Raw genomic sequence first — 7,273 nt, 5'->3', positions numbered from 1 at the left:
GGAATGACAAGCGGCTTCCACCGTCCACGGTCGGCTCGTACCATGTGTGCAGACGGGAGGGGGGTATACGCGAGAACGCGAGCGCTTTTTACGCGGGCTGATAGTAGCTACGCTGGAAACGTGTTAGTAAAGCATGCAAAAAAAAACCTTGTGTTTGACTGAATGCAAGCTGCCTTATTAGTTACCTTATACGATACGATCTTGTTGTAAAATATTAGAAGTAAATCGTATACATTAACTTACAATTTACGAAGAAAAATTACTATTTTTATTAATAAAGCAATATATATATTTACAACAACATATTGATAAAATTGTTTTTGTAAATAAAAACTTTGTAAAACCTTGCGGTTTATTAAAAAATGTCAGTTTCCTAAAATCTGCATAATAATAATAATGATGATGATGATGATGATGATGATAATGACATGGTGACATGGAGTGTTTGTTTTGTGTTTGTGATTTGACTTTGTTTTTTGTTTTTAATTGTTGCAGTTCTTTTGAAGACTTTTATTATACTGTGCCACTTGTTATTCTCAGAAGCCTACATTTTACATTAGGTCTATCAAACATTTAATAGTTAAAATAGACTGGTGTGTTAAAAACGTTTCTTGCCCTCAGCAAATATTGCTCATTTAAATAATCAGATTTTACTACAAAAAAATGTTATGTTTAATAGTTAGATTAATTTTAAGATATACTTATGACGTAGGCTATTGAGACATTACGTGGGTATTGTCAGCTTATGTTTCTTAGATAAAATCAGAAAAATGCTTTAAGAGGTTTGTAAAACTCATGCACTTTTTAGCTAATCAAAGTGCATCACTGATTAATTTAATGATCAGTTACTAAGCCACATTTCTTTATTTTATTTTTATTTATTTAGCCTTTTTATTTATTTTTTACTGTGACCATTTTTTTCTGTGAATTTAATTTAAAAGAAATATTGCCCTTGTTTAACACAATAATTACATGAACGCATTCAAGTCACACTGACACACATGCAGGCAATAATATATATATATATATATATATATATATATATATATTATTGCCTGCATGTGTGTCAGTGTGACTTGAATGCGTTCATGTAATTATTGTGTTAAACAAGGGCAATATTTCTTTTAAATTAAATTCACAGAAAAAAATGGTCACAGTAAAAAATAAATAAAAAGGCTAAATAAATAAAAATAAAATAAAGAAATGTGGCTTAGTAACTGATCATTAAATTAATCAGTGATGCACTTTGATTAGCTAAAAAGTGCATGAGTTTTACAAAATATAATGAAGTACATTTTTTACTAAAAAGTTATGTTCTCAGGACAAGAGAGTTTTTCATAAATAGCAGGTCAGGGTAAGTCACATATGGTCTATTATACATTTTTAAATGTATAATTGTTTTACTGTTTTGCTAGAAAGTCTGTTTAATGGCAGGTACCATTATGAAAACATACCCCATATAGTGTGACCATAATCACTATTAGGGCATTGTTTGTTTATCATGTGTTCAATGAACTGTATCTTTTTGTCTGGGCAATAACAGTGTAACTGTTTCAGTATATATATATATTTTTTTCTTTATGGTTTGTATCACCTGTTTGTATCACCTTTGTAAACTCACCCTGAGAAATATTAAGTGGAGAAAAATTATTATTATTATTATATATCTATTAGTCAGTGCACAGTTTAGAAGCAACAACAAAAACATGACTGTTAAACAAATACAGAAAATAAAACAAATCATTTTATGACAAAAAAAACTTTCAGCGCTATATAAACAGAATATAGTCAACAAAAAAATCATAATTTAACAAGATTAAATGATTACTTTGTAGTTATTGTATAGCCGATAGTTCATAAATCAGGTACTAATAAAATAGAATGACTTATTTTAATACTGAACAATAACTAGTGTGCTAATTTAGGAATGCAGTAGAAACACACAAAAGTGTATGATTTATATAAATATCCTTGAAATTATGTAAATAATCCATATCAGTAATAGGTCTACTTACTTACCTATAATTGAGTTACAAATTACCTTTAATCACATACAAGTGAGTTTGTGAAGAAAATCTCCAAATGTTTTTGCAACAACCACCTGATGCCAGAAATGTGTAGCTTAATATAGGACACAGCCTTTGTGTTTTTCTGTTTTACTTCCATTGTTTGGCCCTGCATGTTTAAGTAAGTCTTGCCCTCAAATCCGAAGCTATATGAACACTCTTCTTTTCTGCCTTGCTTCTCTGCAAGGTTAAAAAGAATGGTCAAGGGTCCCTATCCCTCCAAGTATGTTTGGTTACCCTGAGAACAAGAGAGAGGCCAGGAGGTGGTATGTGTGGGGTTCAATTCACTGCATTATTCTCTGAAAGCTAATCTCAGGCAAGCTTAGAGCTTCTTGCAGCTCCCTGACTGTGAATGGGTCAGTGAAAAGTTAAATATTCTTTCACATGTAAAACTGCCAGGCCATGTTGGGATTTTGAACATGTCAGTGTGGGATTTGGAGACCCTTGGTTGACACAGGCAACAGGAAGACGGGCCTAACCTCATTATCAGTGGGTCCATATGGGTGTGTTTATGCACTCAGGCATATGGGGCCCTTGCTATCTGTGCTTTAATAAAGTCAGGTAGAGTGAAAACATTCTTATTTATTCAGATTTACAAGCTAGTATATGATTTGCACAGCCAATTTGGATTAAATGTGAGATTATGGAAACACAAATTTATCCTACATACTGGCATGTGGCACTTTTTACTTTTTGTATTGACTTTTTTTTTTTTTTTTACTGAGATCCATTTATCTGCTTAGAAAGTGTATAACAGTTATAAAATGTTTGTGTTTATTATCTTGGTATTAAATTACAGAAAACTAGTTAATACTGCTGAATGAGTGTTTCAAATACAACGGCTGATGACAGCTAATTTGACATCTTTCTCTCTTCTGACCTATGTTGGTTTAATTAATCTCTTGATATTTTTAATTTTTTTTCTCTCTCTTTAGGAAAGTCATAGAAACGCTATTGGGTATTTATTTATTTTATTTATTTATTTATTTTTTGCTATTGGGGCAAATGGAAACACAAAAATTATATATTTCTTACAGTTTCTGTTAACCCAACTATGATGACGTCTGCTTCTGAGAACCCAGGAAATGTGAAAAGCGTCCATAAAAAGACAGCGTACCACAAAATAAAGGTGAGAAACAGCTCATTACTGAGTCACTGTGGGCTTGCTGCACAAACGGTCGTTCGTTATTGCAGTACCAGAAAGCAGTCAAAGCAGCAAAATCTAGATATTTTTTAGAAATCATTACTAAAAACTGTCACAGGCCAAAAACACTTTTCCCTGTTATCAATACTACTATAAACCCCTCTGTGTGTTTGTTTTCTGAAATGTCTTCATCTATGTGTGAAGCTTTTCTTAATTTTTTTGTTAATAAGATAAGTAATCTAAGACTGGGGATAACTCCCTCTTGCGTTGATCCCTCTTTGCCCCCTGTTTGTAGTGCTGCTTTTAGTCATTTTAAACCCATTTCTGGCACTCATCATCAAGAAATAGTGGATAAGCTTAAGCCTTCAGGCTCTTCTATTGATATAATTCCTCCATATTTTCTTAAACAAGTTTATGATGTAGTCGGCCAACAGCTCTTGATTATGATAAACCGGTATTGTACCTGACTTATTAAAACATGCAACAGTCCACCCCCTGCTTAAAAAACAGAACTTAGACCCCACAGTGTTAGCCAACTTTAGACCCATCTCAAATTTGTCATTTATCGCTAAGATTTTAGAGAAAATTGTCCTACAGCAATTGCAGGGTTTTCTAGATGACAACATGATTTTTGAAATATTTCAATCCGGTTTTAAAAAACATCACTCTACTGAGAGTGCATTGTTGAAAGTTTTAAATGATATTTTAGTAACCTGCGATTCTGGCAACTATGATGTGCTTGTGCTCCTAGATTTGACCGCTGCATTTGATACGGTCGATCACGAAATTCTTATTGCTCGGTTGGAGCAATGCGCAGGTATTAAGGGTAGTGCCTTAAATTGGTTTAAATCTTATTTTTCTAATCGAAGTTATTCAGTTAATGTTGGAGATAATTTTTCTAGTGCTGCTTCTTTATCATGTGGGGTTCCTCAGGGATCCATTTTGGCTCCCATTCTTTTTTCAATATACATGCTCCCACTTGGTTCTATCTTCAGGAAGTATGGGCTGTCATTCCATTGTTATGCTGATGACACCCAAGTTTATCTGCCCTCAAAACGTAATTCAGACGGTTTGAACACTCTCATGGCTTGCTTGTCAGATGTAAAGTCCCGGTTGTCTCTAAACTTTCTGAATTTTAATGAGAGTAAAACAGACATTATAGTCTTTGGTCCTTCAGATTAAATTAATAATCCCAAAGCAAATCTTGCTGGGCTGTCTTCATGTGTGAAGACATCGGTGAAAAACCTGGGTGTTGTCTTTGATGACTCTCTGAAATTTGATAAGCAGATAAACTTGGTGGTGAAATCATGCTTTTTTCAGTTGCGAATGCTAGCAAAAGTAAAGTCTTTTCTCTCCTTCAAAAATGTTGAAAAAGTAATCCATGCCTTTATATCCTCCAGGCTGGATTACTGTAATTCTCTATATGTTGGGATTAACCAATCAGCTCTGTCCCGATTACAGTTAGTTCAAAATGCAGCAGCCAGACTGCTTAGGGGTACTCGAAAACAGAACCACATCACTCCAATTTTACACTCTCTGCACTGGTTACCAGTGCGCCACAGAATTGATTTTAAAATTTTACTCATAGTGTACAAATCTCTGAATGGTATGGCTCCATCGTACCTTTCTGACCTATTGATTGAACATGTTCCCACCAGATCACTTCGGTCTTCCAACCAGAGACTGTTGGTTATCCCTAGGTCGAAGTATAAGTGCAGAGGTGACCGTGCATTCTCTGTAGTTGCCCCCAGACTCTGGAATGAATTACCTATCACAATCAGACTTGCCCCCTCTGTATCTGCTTTTAAATCTATCTTAAAAACTTATTTGTTTGACAAGGCTTATAATCTGTATTAACACTTTCCTGCCTTACATTCTATTGCTTTTTATTATACTTTGTGTATTTTTAAGTAAATCTGTTTTTGTGTTTTCATTTTTATTTAGTTGTAAAGAAGATCACTTTGGTCTTCCAAACAGAGACAGCTGGTTATCCCTAGGTCGAAGTATAAGTGCAGAGGTGACCGTGCATTCTCTGTAGTTGCCCCCAGACTCTGGAATGAATTACCTATCACAATCAGACTTGCCCCCTCTGTATCTGCTTTTAAATCTATCTTAAAAACGTATTTGTTTGATAAGGCTTATAATCTAAATTAACATTCTCCTGCCTTACATTTTTTTTTAATTATTATTTTATTATGTTTTTATTATACTTTGTGCATTTCTAAGTAAATGTGTTTTTGTGTTTTTTATTTTATTTTTTTTGTAAAGCACATTGGACAACCATGGGTTGTAATTAATGGTGCTATATAAATAAATTTGCCATTGCCATTTGCCAAACAAAATTACAATGTGACCAGTGAAATTTGATTTACAAACAAATGTGGTTCATTTTATTGAAACAAAAGCATACGGCAACTAGTATAGCTCGATTCCTGAACGAATGAATCACACAAGTCGGTTATTTGTAGTGAAACAAACACAGTGCTACCAGTGAAGATCATTTCCTGAAACCAATAGCTGGTTCTTTTAAAGAAGAGTTCAAAAATATGAGTTAGCGAATTCAATCAAATCACTTAAAGGGGTCATATGATGCGATTTCAATTTTTCCTTTCTCTTTGGAGTATTACAAGCTCTTGGTGCATAAAAAAGATCGCAATGCGTAAAAAGACAGTATAAGTCATTATAATCCGTAATTATGTCCCCACTGGATGCAACAAATTCCTCGTTTATAATGGGTTTTAATGTTTTTGTCTCGTCGCTCCGGCCGGGACACGGCATCACAGTATATGGTAGGGGGCGTAACATTTCCGTCACACACTTGAGGTATTCAGCCAATCACAACGCACTGGATAGCTGGCCAATCAGAGCACACCTCGCTTTTCAGACCGATGAGCTTTGTAAAAATCGACGCGTTTCAGAAAGGCGGGTCATAGAGGAGAAACAATAATGTACAATATGTGGAAAATAATGTGTTTTTTTAACCTTAAACCGCATAAACACATTTCATTACACCAAATACACAACATAATGTTCTTTTTAGCAACATCATATGACCTGGGATGTGTTTCTCGAAAGCAACTGGTCGTAAGCTCCATCGTTACGAGTTTTTTGGGAAACACACCCCTGTATAATTTACAGCATTAGCAGAGAGAAATGGCAGGGATGATGTAGTTTTGTAGGCCAAACCCAGAAACGAGTTAGAATTTTAGCACTTCCGGCAAGTCAATGGATTCTTTTTTGTATAGGTTAAATGACTGAGATAAGGTGGTTAACACCAGCGCAAGATAATTTCACATGTTATTCTATTACATAAAATATACAAGTAATACCCCAAAGTGACTTTTAAAGCTTTTATTGGTCTTGAAAAAGGCGTAAACTTTTCTTGGTCGTAGAGCTTAAACTTTAGCTATAATCCAAAAGCCAATGGAAAATCCTTTTGGGATTTTGTTGGGAACCAGGGTGATACAAACTTCCGGGTTGGCCTCTGAAAATACGTCATCACTGCAGCACTCTAATACTAACTGAAATATACCCAAATGAACTGGAATCGTATCCAATTGACAGTTTGTTAAGCAAAGTCTAATCGAATCAGGCAATCTAGATTGACAATTACAGTTTTTTTTTCTCCTAGCATCTCACAAAGAGCAAGGACAATGTTATTCCTTGTTATTTAATTGCAATTAAAATGTAATAATGGCAGCTAGTTTAACTCTAATTCCACTCTAGCTAGAGAGTCTTTGGGTAAATATATGAAAGAGAGCAGGCTTAAACAATTGGAATGTTCTACTCTCAAATCTCCTATCATCAAGTCTTACCTTCACCTGGATCAGCGAGGGCCTGAAGGCACCATCAGCGGCGCAGCTCTGGCTTCTCTCCAAGCATGAAAGCCCAAAGGACACAGAGGCTACAGCAGATTACTGGGTCATTGCAAAGCGCTGCCCTTCAGGCACAGGACACCCTACTAAGGACAGCATCAGTGCTAGTGTGCTGCTGCATTGCATTGTTTTTGCACAGTTTCAGCAAAGTAAGCCAAGAAAACAATCATTATTCCGGCCAACTACTC

The sequence above is a fragment of the Sinocyclocheilus anshuiensis genome, unplaced genomic scaffold (assembly GCF_001515605.1).
Source record: "Sinocyclocheilus anshuiensis isolate Anshui unplaced genomic scaffold, SAMN03320099.WGS_v1.1 scaffold194, whole genome shotgun sequence".
NCBI classification, from domain to species: domain Eukaryota; kingdom Metazoa; phylum Chordata; class Actinopteri; order Cypriniformes; family Cyprinidae; genus Sinocyclocheilus; species Sinocyclocheilus anshuiensis.
Note: the sequence above shows the minus strand (reverse complement) of the source record.